The 15,825-nt window shown below is 38.1% G+C and overlaps 1 pseudogene; it reads right to left on the bottom strand.

Annotated features, from left to right (window-relative positions):
• Window positions 1–411: 411 nt before the first annotated feature.
• LOC123649056 overlaps window positions 412–15,825 on the bottom strand; it is a 16,664-nt pseudogene continuing 1,250 nt past the window's right edge.

The following is a 15,825-nucleotide window of genomic DNA, read 5'->3' as shown; positions in this document are numbered from 1 at the left end:
TGGTTTCTTTTCTCAAATAAAATGCAGGAAAGTCTTGTGTATCTTGGTTTAGTGGTGGCTTCATTTCTAGTCAAGTATTTGTATCTCAATTTTTATCAGTACCAAAATAATCCATTACATGAACAGGTTTGTAAAATAATTTCTGTATATAATATATATGAAAAGTAATGCAGTTTTTGACTGATGACATCACACTGTATTTGTGGTGAAGCACTAGACACAAGAATGTATGTACCAATTAGGCATTTTCAGGCTACTCAGTCTGTAAGGTTATCATTTAACTCTTGTCACTATATAATAACTGGTATGCATGTTGGGACTTAAGTCACGATTTGTGGAGAATAAGAAGCAGTGTATTATAGTAACAACATTTGTATCTAACACATAATTGCAGTATCAAAGAAATCTTTTCTATGAACTTTGTGATTTGTTTTGCTGTTGGTCACTTGTAGTAGATCCTTGATTTGACTCTCCCGTATTCATGCTTTCCCCATCTGCACTCTCTAACATTTCTTCATCTTCCTCATCATCATGTAGGCCTTTTTAATTTAATTGTCTAGCTAATTTAATATTCAGACTTTCATTGTAGTGAAGCTTTGTTTTCATTTTAAATCGTCGCTTTATTTCCTCGCCCTCCGGGTGAGAGGTGGCTGTCATCCTCTCCCCTGCTTTCTTGTTCCAGAACCCGATGCTTTGGCTCCCAGCCTTCAGCAGCAGCGCAGTTCTCAGCTAAGACATCGGGAGTCCTGGCTTCAGTGTTTCTGAATCACTGCGTGCACCTTCGTCATCACCTCTCACACCATGGTAAGGAGTGCTTGGTTCATCTATCTTCATTAAACCACAGTGTGTCTGCTGGACGATGTGTCACCAGGATGTTCATTTCATCCCACTTCTGAAATCCATTATTATAGAGTTACTCAATGTAACCTCTGCCTTCAATGCTGCCTCCCTAACTCAATGTATGAAGTGATTATTTGTCTAGATTAAAAACTTCTAATATCAATTCCCAAATCTACCATTTCAATTTATAAAACACACACGTTTCCATGCCTCACAGATTTCATTTTCCATATTTGTCTAATGTTAATATTGTTCACAAGCCTCACCTTTTTGTAAATTGTTTTATTTGCACAATAATTAAATGATGAGTATATAAACTTAAATCGTAATAATTTAGTTTCTACCCTACACTATTTTATCATGTACTAGTGTTTTATGTCCCATTGTTTAGGACATGATATGAGATTGTGTAATAGTTCTTGCCATAGTTGCTGTTGTCTTTTTGTTCCTGGCATAAGACAAAATGAGTCTTTCTGTGGCCATCCTAAAACAAAAGCAATCTTGTAGTCTTTAAATCCAACTTAATCATGGTGCAGGTTCTTGGGATATTATATTGCCATCAGTGTATCTACATTTTATCTAAAATTGTAAAGGTATATTCATAATTAATATTTATCATTGGAATACTTTTTTACACATTCATAGAAACTTGTTCAACCCAGAAATATAAAATTAAATATCCCCAGCGTGAGATATAATGGCAAGGTGTAAAGTCAAAACTAAATATGTATCTAGACAATTGAAAGAATTCAGGTAGCTAGCTTTGATAGTAGAGCACGGTGGGTAAAACCACTCCTTGAAATCAGCCCAGACAGGATCAAGTTTCCACTTACCGCTGTCCAGTGTCTGAATTTAGACAAAGCACTTGCCCTCTCTGTGCTTAAATCCTTCCCATCATTATAATGGCAGCAGATGCCTCATACATTAGTGAGAACTAACAAAGTTACCACATGCCTGCCCTTGATGGCAATGCAAGTGTACATCGCAAGTACACTTTAAATGGTACACACGCACATATTGGAAACCTGTTAATATTAGAGAAAATTTAAGTAATATTTCTGAGTAGGCACTAATGGTCAGTGGAGAATGTTGCATGTTAGTTGATATTTTCAATGTAGCCCATGCCTCATGTTCCCCTGCAAGTCCTCTGGCTCTGAAGGCAAATATCCGTCTGTGGGACCTGAAGAATGGCTGTCAGGGATTTGGCCACGGGAATGACCGTCCTAACACAGGCCATACTTGGAACCCTGGAAAATTTTTATCTTTTTTACCATGTTTTTTTACTTTACTCAGTAAAGATTTACTTCACTCATTAAGATCCACAGACTTGATTATTAAGCACCTTATTATTATAGCCAAATCCTGTTCCCTCTCTCTGGATGAGTTCTACTGACAATGGCAGCTTTGGGGTGGAAACATTCCCTCAGTGATTTTAGATAAAAACTACTTTTCTATGTTCGCAGAGTGGGCAGGGGTGTGTTCACTGGTACCACCTTCCTCTTGAGTGTCTTCCAAGGTGTCACAGTCAGTCTGAGGAATTCCAGGTGGGCAAGTGAAAACTTACAGTGAAAACTACAGTGAAAACTACAGGGCTTACAGTGAAAACTACCAATTATGTTGGCTCCTCCATATTCCTGTGATGGATCCTCCAAATTTTGGTAAATATTATTTTTTCCATGTATGTGACTGACAAAGGAAGTAACAGAAAATCACAAAGACAGAAGATTCGGGATACTGCTCTATTGTTCATCCTGGCAAAGCTGGAGACACTCCATGCAACATTGTTATCCTTCCCTGGTGCTTTATGTTTGGGGACCATGCCCTGGGTGAGTGGCTCCATGATTTTTATTCTGTACAGGCACAAGTAACAGGTCAAATTCATACATATGACTAATTTCTCCCCTAGATCCTTCTCTGAGTCCAGAGCTACTAAAACTTCTTCTGGTGAGCACTTTTGTATCATTTTACACTCTCTCCTTCATCGTTCAGGTTTGTTTGGATCTTTTTAATAATCCTGGTCAGTTGATGGTGCACATCTCCCTGATAACCAGTGAAGGTTTCCCAACTGTCAGCCGCTTGTTCTCAGGAGCAGAGACTCCAATGTACGGAAGCTTTGCATTGCCTGGGTAAGTAATACAAACCCCTGGGCTTCTCAGAAATATGTGAATTGTGTGTATTTTTTCAACATTCAGTTGTTTATTCACTCATCTTCATAGAATTGTAAACACAACTATGAAATATTCTCATTTCAAGAAACTGTACACACAGATAAATGCATTTGTGTAAGTATAAATGTGTGTGTTTATGAGTGTATGTATTTGCATGTGTTGGTGACAATCAGGTTATTCTTATCTATCAAGCAATAACATTGGAAATTACACATGAACAATGTAAAAATAATACCAATTACAATAATGGCAAATGCTTTGCCATAAAGTCTATTATATTTGATAGTTATATCACTGTTGTGATTGTTAATTTATCTTTAAATTATCCAACTGAATATAGCCAAAGTATGTTGTCTTTAATAGGAATTATTAGTTTGTTTTTTGTTAAATATAACAATGACTTTATTTGGAGTGTGTTCTTCATGATAACCTGCTCTATTTTCTTATTTTTTTATTATCTTAGTTTGAAACCTAGAAATTAAAGCTTTCTTTGAAACACTAATCACGGTGTCAAGTGACAATACCTATGCCCTATGAACAATATTACATTAATCTATTTACCTTTCTTCAACTTTTAAAAAATTCTCAAGTGTTTAAAATATTTAAAGGTAAATACACAGGTCATAAGTGGAAAGCACAATGAAATATTAAAACATCTCTGGCATAATTATGTAAGAGGCTTTTTTTAAGGATATTTTAGCCCACAGATATATTCTTATGATCTCAACTAGTCACTGTACTCAACAGTGAGCACTATAGTGACATCTAATGGCAGATGTCACTTTTACCTCTTTTATACTTCATGTAAATATTATGAAGCAGAAACTCTTTAGGACGTGACTTTTTAAATTGCATAGGTTGTTTTAAGTTTATTTGTATTTTTGCATGTTGTTGTGGGTCATTTTTTAGCATTGAATTCTGTTGTGTAAATATCAGACAACTAATGTAATTACTCCACTGCTGATGCACATGTGAGTGTGCTTTAGTTGGGGCTGTTAGGAACAGTGCCAGTATATAAATTCTAGAAAATATATTGGTGACACACATACAAGTTTCTGTTTGGAACATATGTAAAGTAAAATTTTTGTGTCATATGTTTACATCTCTTCATCTATAAATAAAATGCCAAACAGTTTTCAAAAATGTTTGTACCACTTTTCACACCCACCAACAGTGTATGTTTCCTGGTGTATCTACATGCTTGCTAACATGGTATTTTCTGTTATTTGTACTTTGTCTCCTGGTTGCTGTGTGATTATATCAGGCTTTATTTACATTTCCCTGATTACTAAAAATGTTGAACATTTTTTTACACTTCTTAAGATATTAAGTTACTTCTTTTTGAAGGACTATGCTGTTTTATTTTAACCATCCTCCATTGTTTTAGCCATATTTTTTGTATGGGCTTGTAGGAGTATTTATGTATGTTGGATAGGAGTCCTTTCTTTGCCCTCTACTCTCTCTCTCTCTCCCTCTCCCTTCTCTCTCTCTCTCTCTCTCAATGAGAAATTCTAAAATTTAATACAATCTCATTTGTTATTTCCCCCAGTATTAAATGCCTTTTCTTTCATTTAATGATTTTTTTTTCTATTTTAAGATCATAGAGATGTTCTTTTTTTTAAAGACATTTTAAAATTTGGTTTCACAATCCATTCAGAATTGATGTTGTGAGGCTAGTTATTTTTTTTTCCAGTAGGATAATAAAATTCAGTTTATTCTTCAAATGTTGTCTTATCGTTCTTTTTATTTGCTGTCACCTGTCATTGCCTCACTCAATTTAACCTCACCTCTCTCTTGGATCTGGCTTTTCTATAACACTGATAGTATAACTTGTTGGCTTGTAAATAGGAAAAAATCTAAGAGCTTCACATTTTTGACAATTTTGATGAGGAGGGTGGATTTCTAAGATATTAAGGTTATAAAGTATGAAATGTCTGATTTCCTTAAGTACTAAGTTTGATAGTTGACATCTCTGACATTTCACTTTGACACTTCTTGTTTTATTTTTATTATGAAGGTACATCTTCATTCTTTCAAAGGTATAGTTTGGCTTGTGATTTTCTTTCAAAAATTTTTTGGAACAATTTTTATGAAACCATGGATAAGTCAAAAATTTGAGTTATTTTCATATATGGATTCTGTTGTGGAGCCAATGCAGTGCAGACAGCTCAAAATATCAACAAAGAGTTTGGGAAGGGTGTGGCTAACGAATGCACAATACATTTATAGTTTGAGAAGTTCCATTCTGATGATTTTAATCTTGAAAATGAGCCAAGTGGGTGACCTGAGACCAAGGCGGATAAGGATGAACTGAAAGTTGCATGGAAACAAATTCATCTCAACCCACACGTGAATTAGCAGCAAGGTTTGACATTACTATTCCAACAATATTGGACCATTTGAAACAAATCAGCAAGGTAAACACAATGGATAGATGGGTACCACATGAATTAAATGAACATCAGAAGAGCAATCATCTAAAAGCTTGCCTTTCTTTGTTGTCACAACATAAAGGCAAACCACTTCTACACCGTATTGTTACGTGTGATGAAAAATGGGTACTTTTTGAAAATCACAACCATTTGGCACAATGGTTGGATAAAGATGAAGTGCTAAAACACAGTCTAAAACCAAATATTCATTAAGAAAATGCTAATGGTGTCTGTTTGGTGGTCCAGCACTGGTATAATCCACTACAGCTTCATGAAACCTGGTCAGTCGATTACAGTGGATGACTACTGCAACCAGCTGGATGAAATGATGAGGATGCTTACAGTTAAGCAGCTGAGATTTGTCAACAGATACAAGCAATCCTCTGGCAAGACAATGCTTGACCACATGTCACACAAACAATGCTGCTCAAACTCTCTGTCATCCACTATATTCGCCAGACCTCACTACCACTTCTTCCAGGCTTTGGACCACTTGTTGCAAGGAAAATATTCAATTCTCAACAAGCTGTGGAAAACACCTTTTGTGATTTCATCACCACTAGCTCTCCAGGCTTCTTTGCTGCTGGCATAAACAGGCAGTAAAACAAGATGGCAAAACTGTGTTGATAGTTTCGGTGCATACTTTGATTAACTATACTGCTTCTTGCTTGAGATATAGAAAACTAAACTTTTGAGTCAAAATTAGACATTTCCTATTTAATGTAATATAACATTGTATAAAAGGAAAGTAGAAAGATTCTTCAGAGGCATGCTTAGGGGATATGAGAAGGCTCCCTGGAACAAGTAGCAAAGTCTCTCACCCAAGTGAAAGTGAAGTGAAAGTAACCCATCCACTCTCTGACCTGATATGAAGGCTGTGTGAGTGGGAGGATTGAAATGAGCCATCTGAGCATGCTTCATTTGTTGTTTATTCTCCTCCTGTCAGGAGAAGGAAAGGACAGAGTCCCCACAGCTGATACAGCACTTTGGATAAATCAAAAATATCTTAAGTGTTGTGGTTTTGTTGACAGCAGTAAACTCTAAGGAAATGTGGCATTTGGTGTTTTGCCTACTAGCAGGGAGTCACTCTCTCCCTGTACCCACTGATCCCTCCCTCCACGCATGCTCCATTTTAGCAGCTTTATGGAAAAAGTTGAGTCTAATCGGGAGTTTTTTTGGAGGGAGCAACTCAAAATTTTATAGTTCTGTTTGCTACAAGCGCCCAAGTCACTGTCTTCTATGGTGCCCTGGGTAGGAACAGTAGGTAATAAAGGTGGGTGAAAATGCCAAGGACAGAGGGGTGAAGCATAGCTGCAAAGATAGGAGCTTCTGGTTCTGAATGCTCTCCAAATAAGGGAAGGTACAAAGGTAAGAGGAGAGCTCAGACTTTAGGGTGACAATATTAAAGAGAATAACACCTTCCCATGTCCTGACCCTATCCCTTATACACACCTGTTTTACCCCCCTCTGCTCCCTTGCATTCCCCTGTCTTAGAAATTGTGTAAACTCCTTATTCTGTGTTTCCATAGAGAAGAAAATAAACAAAAGCAAGTTCATAAATAAAAAAAAATCCAAAAGTCAACAGATCGGGTTTGGGTAGGATTCACAGGCAACCCAGAGAATTGAATGATGCCATCTAAATGAATATTGGAGTCAGGATGATGGATTCAAGAATAAAACTTTGAGACAAGTGTGAAAGTTTTCACAGGAGGGCATCCAGGAGCTCTGAAGGTGGCAGTGCCAGGGAAACGGTGGTGGGTAGCACGAGCTTCTAAGCAGCAACATACATTTTATCAGGAAGAGAGGAATAATGATCTTCAAGAAATCAGAAGGAGTAAGGACAGTGCATAAACCACATTTCCACCTTTGTGCTTTAGAGTCTGAGAGAATGAGTTCTCTTTACTTGAGATACAAGGCAGCAAAGTCCTCAAGGGAAATCCAGTAGATGGTAGAAACTGTCAATAAAGAAGAAGTCTAACAAAATAGAGAAGTTTCCTAATCATGTGGCTTGATTTCCAGAGAATACAACAGAAAGTTCTGTGTCATATGGGAGGAGAAGGATGTTAGGTTAAGGGAGAAAAATCAGAATATTATAGTAATAATCCAGGAGAGAATTTGGTACAAAAGGGGCTTATGATTTAGATTGTGATCAAAGAAACCAGGAATGTTAAGCAGAGAGGGTTGCTACATGACACAAATGAAAGGAGGAGAATGCAGTAGCCTCCTTCATCTTCTGACATGAAGTTAGGCATCTCAGGTAGTGAGCAAGAAGTTCAAATCTAATAATCACACACTCATTCATTTTACCAGCTTTGGCCCTATGTTTGTGGTTCCAGTTCAAAGTAAAGCATCAACCAAAGACAACAGGGACCAAGAAGTAAGCTACAAAAAGTAAAATTTTGCTCTGGAGAATCCCCTACAGGATCTTGTCTGGAGGGATAGGAGGAGGAAATGCTTCTGGTCAGCACTTGGTGTCATTTTGCCCTCCTTTCTACCTGCTCCCTCCTTTTTTTTTTTTTCTTGAGACAGAGTCTCACTCTGTTGCCCAGGCTAGAGTGAGTGCCGTGGCATTAGCCTAGCTCACAGAAACCTCAAACTCCTGGGCTTAAGCAATCCTACTGCCTCAGCCTCCCAAGTAACTGGGACTACAGGCATGTGCCACCATGCCCGGCTAATTTTTTCTATATATATTTTTAGTTGGCCAGGTAATTTCTTTCTATTTTTAGTAGAAACAGGGTCTCATTCTTGCTCAGGCTGGTCTCAAACTCCTGGCCTCGAGCAATCCACCCGCCTCGGCCTCCCAGAGTGCTAGGATTACAGGCGTGAGCCACCGCGCCCGGCCCTGCTCCCTCCTTTTGACCCAAGTTTTAATCCTACCTGCTTTGTAACCCACTGCCTTGCCTATAATAGATCCTCCTTGGGTCTCCAGCGTTTTCATTGGTAAAGTTGATATAACATCTCTTCTCTAATCAGGCATATTTACACAGTGATAACATGATGTGAAGGGCTTTGAAAAATGTAATAAGTTGAAGAACTGGGCCACATGCTTTCATCCATTTTTTCAATTGCTGCTTCAGAACCATTCCCTTAGGCACCAAGCCCCTAACTCTCTCCTAGCCCTTTGATCAGCCTTTGCCGGATAAGGGGCAAAGCTACATGGTAGTTAAGGAAGAGAGAGTAACATTATAGCCCCATTTCTTCTCATTGCTATTTACCATACTGCATTTTCTACATTTGTAACTGGCTTCTTGACAGAACCTAAACCTAGTTTGGAACCATTTTCCTGGATGTTTGGTCCTACTGACCAGACCTGAGGGAGGGAAATGTACACGTCATAATCGGTGTCCAGTAATGGGCTGACATGACGGCTGGGTGTGAGAGAAATGCTGAAGGAAGTGTGAGCATATCCCATTACTCATTTTGACTCCTTTGGACAAGTGAGTAACTAGAGCTCATACTGGAAAAAAATAGCAAGAAAGCTACATTCTGCATTTCTTTCTCAACCCTAACATCTGCCTTATTCTGTTTCTTTATGTTTTTATTACCCAGCCCTCCTTCCTCCCCGTTCATCTCAATCTTCTGGCCTTCAGTGTAGCCTCCATATTTGTCCAACTTCTTCTGTTTTCTACCCTACCTGTTTACCTTCTCTGTCCTTCCTTCCCACTACTCTACCTTGAAGATCTCCTGCCCAATTCTTCCTTTCTTCCTTCCAGATTATTGTCCATTTGATGCTGCCATGGTTTTCAGCCACCGCATTTGTCTTACTTCATTATTTATAGCTGTCCTTCTCCCAGCCCTGCTTTCTAGTCCCCTGTACTCTAGTCCCCACCCACAATGACACCTGATGATTCACACAAATTGCATCCTGGAGAGATGGTTTCCCTACTACAGGGACAGTTCTGGTGCTGTTCATAACAGCCAGGACTGCGGATTCCCAGCAGCCTGATCTGGTGGACACAAGAAATGCAAGATGATGGCAAACTAACATTAAGCCTCAGTAAGTTAGAGAACCCCTTTTCCATGACCACATCCTGGTTACCTTTCTACTATTTATATTTTGCCTTCACCCCGTGTTGTTAATCCCCTTTGGACGCTAGAGAAACTTTTAGCAATTTACTTTTTCTAGATGGTCTGATCCTATCCTCTCATGTCTGATCAGCCAGCCTGCATCCTCTACATTTGTAACTGGCTTCTTGACAGAACTTGATCTGTAACCACAGAGAAAACTGCAGGACCAGTAACAGAGAAGGTACAAGAGAATGAGAAGTAGAAAGCATCTATTTTATTGTCAAAGAGGGTAAGTCCTCTTGATTTGCTCTACATTAAAGTGATTTCAAGAGAAGGTGACCCCTGAGAACTCAGACATGGGGCACAAGGTCCCTACTACAGATATTTGAGGACTCAGGTTTGTTTTTGTTTGTGGGTCTTTGATGTGGTTCTTTGCAGACTTCTTTTTTAAATCCTAGGGTTCCAGAAGCATGCCAGGGATTTTCCACTCTTGAGAGAGGTTGCCCCCAAAAGGGGTGGGGTCCTCCTACTCTGCTGTCATTAAAGCTTTTGGGGTTGAGCCTAGTGAGCTGCTTTTACCCTGGAATAAAAAAGGTAGCAAAGTCTACAAGGCAAGAACATGTCCACATTCTACCAAGAAGATAGCATTTGATAAATGTTTTTAAATGCTCTCGTCAAACTGTTGTCTAGTTTGAAGAAATATCCATATTCAAGAGAGGACTTGCAAATGCAATGAATGTGGTAAAACTTTTAATCAGTCCCCAATACTTGCTCAACATCAGAGAATTCATATTGGAGAAAATTCATACAGATGTAATAAATGAGGAAAAGTCTTTAATCAGTCATCACATCTACATAGACATAAGAAAATCTATACTGGAGAGAACTCATTCAAATGTAGAGAATGTGGCAAAGCCTTTAACTAGTACCAAACCCTTATACATGTCATAAAATCCATACTGGTGAGAAACCCTACTCATGTAAAGAATGTGTGAAAGCCTTTCACTGGCACTCAAACCTTACACAAAATAAGAGAATTTGTTTTAAATTTTAAGAATATGGCAAAGGCTTTAGGCAGTGCACACACCTTACACAACATCAGATAATCCATACTGGAGAGAAACCCTACAAGTGTAAAAAATGTGACAGAACCTTAATTTTGGATCAGACCTTACTAAGCACAAGAGAATTCATACCACTTACAAACCCTGCAAGTATAAAGAAAATGTCAAAACCCTTAAATGGTGCTCATACCTTACTCAACATCAAAGAATTATTACCAGATAGGAGCCCGATACATGTAATAATTTTGGAAAAGTCTTTGTCCAAAATATATACCGTAGATAACACCACAGTATTTATACTGGAGGAAAAAATTTACAAATGTAAAGCATATAGCAAAATCTTTATGTTTTATTTTTATTTTTATTTTTTTTGAGACAGAGTCTCACTTTGTTGCCCAGGCTAGAGTGAGTGCCGTGGTGTCAGCCTAGCTCACAGCAACCTCAAACTCCTGGGCTTAAGCGATCCTACTGCCTCAGCCTCCCGAGTAGCTGGGACTATAGGCATGCGCCACCATGCCCGGCTAATTTTTTCTATATATATTTTTAGTTGTCCAGATAATTTATTTATATATATATATATTTTAGTAGAGACGGGGGTCTTGTTCAGGCTGGTCTTGAACTCCTGACCTCGAGCGATCCACCCGCCTCGGCCTCCCAGAGTGCTAGGATTACAGGCGTGAGCCACCGCGCCCGGCCCAGATAGCAAAATCTTTAACTCTTGCTCATACCTTACTTGATAGATGTTCCTGTAGAAGAGAACTCTTAAAAATGTTATGAATATGAGGCCGGGCATGGTGACTTATGCCTGTAATCCTAGCCCTCTGGGAGGCTGAGGCGGGTAGATCGCTCGAGGTCAGGAGTTGGAGACAAGCCTGAGCAAGAGCGAGACCCCGTCTCTACTAAAAATAGAAAGAAATTAACTGGCCAATCAAAAATATATATAGGAAAAATTAGCTGGGCATGGTGGCGCATGCCTGTAGTCCCAGCTACTCGGGAGGCTGAGGCAGGAGGATCGCTTAAGCCCAGGAGTTTGAGGTTGCTGTGACCTAGGCTGACACCATGGCACTCACTCTAGCCAGGGCAACAGAGCGAGACTCTGTCTCAAAAAAAAAAAAAAAAAATGTTATAAATGTGGAACAACGTTTGTACAAAATATACACCTTAGAAAACAACAGAGACTTTATACTAGGAAGCAATTTTATAGGTGCAATATATGTGGGAACTTATTTAATCAAAAATTATGTCTAAATAAAAATCAGAGGAATCACCCTAGAAAGGATTAACACACTAACACTCTTACAAATTACTCTAAATTGGAATGCTTATTATAAAGATAATTAGATAATTTAATTGTATGTGTCAAAGGAATTAGATAATTTAATTGTATGTGTCAAAGGAACAAAAGATTGATGTTTCAGTGGGTATAACTATATTCAATGTATATTTTTTGTAATGATAGTATTTGAGATTTGAACAAATACTATTGATGTAATTAAATTTGATGCCATTCTTTCATTTCTACTATTTATGTAAAGGCATGTGGTTGATTATTGATACCTCTGAGATATGAGAGGTTATTCTATATTAGGTTGGCATCATTCACATCAACTCTCTCATGGAAGGTTAAGAGCACTGAAACATAGAGTGTAAGATGAAAATCTGAATAGAGAAGCTCTTTTTCTTTGACTTATAACAGTGTTATAAGTCATGTATAAGTTAGTGTAAGATGAAAATCTGAATAGAGAAGCTCTTTTTCTTTGACTTATAACAGTGTTATAGGTCATGTATAAGTTAGGTGTTCAGGGTATCATTCTTCTTCACTGAAGTATCAGATAGGAACAATGAGTTTTAGAAATAAATGCTTTTACCAGTTACTCATTTAGAAGAAGAGTCTAGCCATTGCTTTAATATATAGATATTAATATATATTCATAGTAGCAATAATTGGAAGTAATAAGTATTTGTGGATATGGTAGCAATAAAGAAATCTTTACAAATATCAGAAATAGGTACAGAAAACTCCTCTGGTTGGACATGGCATTATTGTGAATCCAATTTTCTAAATACTTAGCCTTAGTTTAAAAAATAAAGGAAGCACACTTTTCACACATATCACGGTATCAGGAGAGCAAGAACGCTTCTTGAGCGTTTGCAATCTCTATACTAGCCATTTAAGATACAGTGCATTTTAAAATGCTTTCTTCAGTCTATGTATGAACTGGGTTGTTATAATAAATAAAACTGAATGGTTTTTGATGTTTTAATACTGTTGTATGTACAATAACATATTATCCTGCCACAAATTTTAGCCTGTTCCACCTTGCTCAAAGTTGTAGGTAGTATTATTTACGGCAATAATTACTATTGATTGGGTAATACAGTCCAGTGATATTTCTAGCAATTCTTATTCCCAGTGGTATTAAACTCCAAATAATTTGGAGAATGTTTATCTCATAAGTTTTTTAAATTCTTTTACCATTTTTGTAAGTTCTGTGGCATAATGATGGTTATAACACAAATTTTATGAGTACAATAATAATCGGTATCTTTATTAATCAGGTATGACTATTTACAACATTTTATCCCATAATTTCCTTTTTACATGCCTACCCTCTGGGCCTACAAAATACACACAGACTTTTGGTTTTGATTTACACTAACAAAATACAAATATATCAATCTAAAGATAAATTTTAGGACTACAAGAACTATGGAGGAAGTTATTTGTATGTGTGAATGTGTGTGAGAGAGAGAAAGAGAGAAAGAGAGGGAGAGAGAAATGGAGAGGGAGAGGGAGAAAAAGGGAGGAAAATGAAACTATTGAAACAAAACATATAATTTTAAAAGAGTTGATGGTATACTAGCAAACTAGAAACCAGAAACCTCACAGATTCTGAAAGAAAATATATTTTCTCTACACTGAATTCATTTCTCAAAAATATCATGGCTCCTTATTCAGAATTTCCTACTGCAAATACTGTGTGTGTGTTTTTTGCCTGTTACTCATTGCAAGAACTGTCATGATTTACTTGTTCCAGCATTCAGAAAGTATTGTTTCTATAACCTGCTCATGGATTTTAATAATGCTTTTATAAAATTTCATGATATTCAGATATTTAAAGATGTAATTCCACAGTGAGTGTACTAAGTTACATTTAATTTAATTGGTACAATTCATTTTTTCTTCTCAATTAAAGAACACTATTTAAGCCACTTAAAAGTTGTCCTTTTCCCTTTTTATAAGTACCATCATCTGTTTGGTGGACAGTTCATTTGAATGAAAAATGGGGAGGCCTTGCAAGGCAAGGGGTTGTTTTGACATTTATATGAAGTGAACAAATACATAGGATAGAGCAGGGTGTGTAATATATGCTGTAAAATTAGGAGTAAAATATTTTTATTAGAGTTTGTGCTTCTGGATAAAATAATGAAAGATCAAAGGTGAGGCAAAATTAATTCTGCATTCAAAGAGAGTACTTTGCAGGCTTCACAACTGACTCTCTGACTTTAGGAAAAGAAGTTCTTGTTTTATATCCTAACGATCTCCTCTTCCTCACTTGCTCTTAACTTTCATCCCCAGCTACACATGCATCCCAGCCCCGCCCCCCCCCCGCCTGTGCTCTGTATGGCTGCAGCTTCCTCACTGCTCTCCCCACCCCATGCTGCCTCACACAATTCTATCGGTTCTGCGGAGTAGTTTGGAATTTTTCCAAGGCAATGAGAAATAGTTTTTAAATGGAGCATTTGAGTCCGTTTACAAGTTTTAAATACAAAAGTCTGACCACTTAATTCAGACAAGGGGAAAGTAGTCCCATGGTCCAGAGCATTAAGCCAGGCAGTCAGCACGGTGGCAGATGTGGAGACAGATAAGACGTGATGGTGGGATCTTTCTTAGGTTGATGGGACGTGCTGAAAGAAAATATAAAAAACAGTTTTGAAATGTGGGGAGAATACTGGAAATATGCCCACTTTAATGACTCTGAGGTCTTAGAGTAGCTACAGGTGGTGTCACCTTATAGACAAATGTGATGGAGATGAGATGGGGACCCGGGGAATGCAGTCTGAGCATCAGGGAAGGGGATGCCATTTCTATAATATAGAGGAATTACTGGGCCATGGTGCAGAGAAGCTACTGTGGGGAGACAGAGATTGTTGTACTTTTCCAGGCCTAGGTTAGTGGCAGTGGGAAGGAGATGATGTTAAATGTCAGGTTGTCAGTCTAGATGTTTGAGATGAAGATGCCTTTGGGAAAGTGTACTAGGCAGAATCAGGGTGTGTGCTGTGGTTACCCACAGCCCCAGTAACTCAGGGAGCAAACAAAACTATAACCCCAATTTAGGTTACATCAACTGTAGATGGGTGTCCTTCCATGGAAGCTGAATCACAGGTGGCCGGGACCACCTGCACTTCTGCTCAGCCCATTCGTCAGTCTTGTCATGTGGTTCTGGCTCTGTGAGAGGCGCTGGGAAAGGTGAACCAGCAGTTTGCCAGTGAGAGGCAGTGAGCATCTCAACCACAAAAGTTACACCCTGATTTTAGTCTAGAAGTCTCTAAGTTCTTTCACAGTCCATGCTTTCTTTCTACCCAACCTGTGCAGAGTGGAAATCGGAGTGTCAATTGTGAAAATAAATACAATGAAGTTGGGTATTAGATGATGCTCACACACTTAACATCGGTGCCATTGAAATATAATATTGCATCCCATTCTGCAGCTATTAGTTTGCATTCAGGTATACTAAGAAAAGACCGCTGTATAGTATCAAAAGATAATGCATGTACTTTGTGTCATGAACATGATGGATACGTAGAAGCACAAAAGTGATGAAATTGTGCAGTGATCTAATGAGGTACTAGTTTTTTTCTATTTACTCTCTCTCATATCGTCTATACTTAGGCACTTTGCTCATCTTTACTCCTTGTGGGCCACAAGCTGGCTGTCCCACCTCCAGTTATCAATCCATAATCCAAACAGCAGCAAGGAGAAAATGTGAATCTGATAAGACACAGGGAATTAGATTGGAAGCCATTGATTTTTACTTCAAAGAAGGCCATTCTCCCAGGCACTTCTAAGTCACATTGATCAGAATTCTATCCTACAGCCACCCTATGCAAAAACATATATCTGAAGCATAGAAGAACACATGAGAACATGATTGGTGATGGCTGTTGTTACCTGAATTGTTTTATAAGATCTGAAACTTGTAACACCTTGTGCACTTGCCATTACCTTGTGCACTTGAATGGGGATTTTTTAAAAAAAACCCTCAAAGCCAGGTGTGGTGGTACATGACTGTAATCCCAGCTGCTCAGGAG

This window comes from Lemur catta, chromosome 13, assembly GCF_020740605.2.
Source record: "Lemur catta isolate mLemCat1 chromosome 13, mLemCat1.pri, whole genome shotgun sequence".
Classification (NCBI taxonomy): Eukaryota; Metazoa; Chordata; class Mammalia; order Primates; family Lemuridae; genus Lemur; species Lemur catta.
The sequence above is the reverse complement of the archived record's forward strand: the minus strand, read 5'-3'. Positions and strand labels throughout refer to the sequence as shown.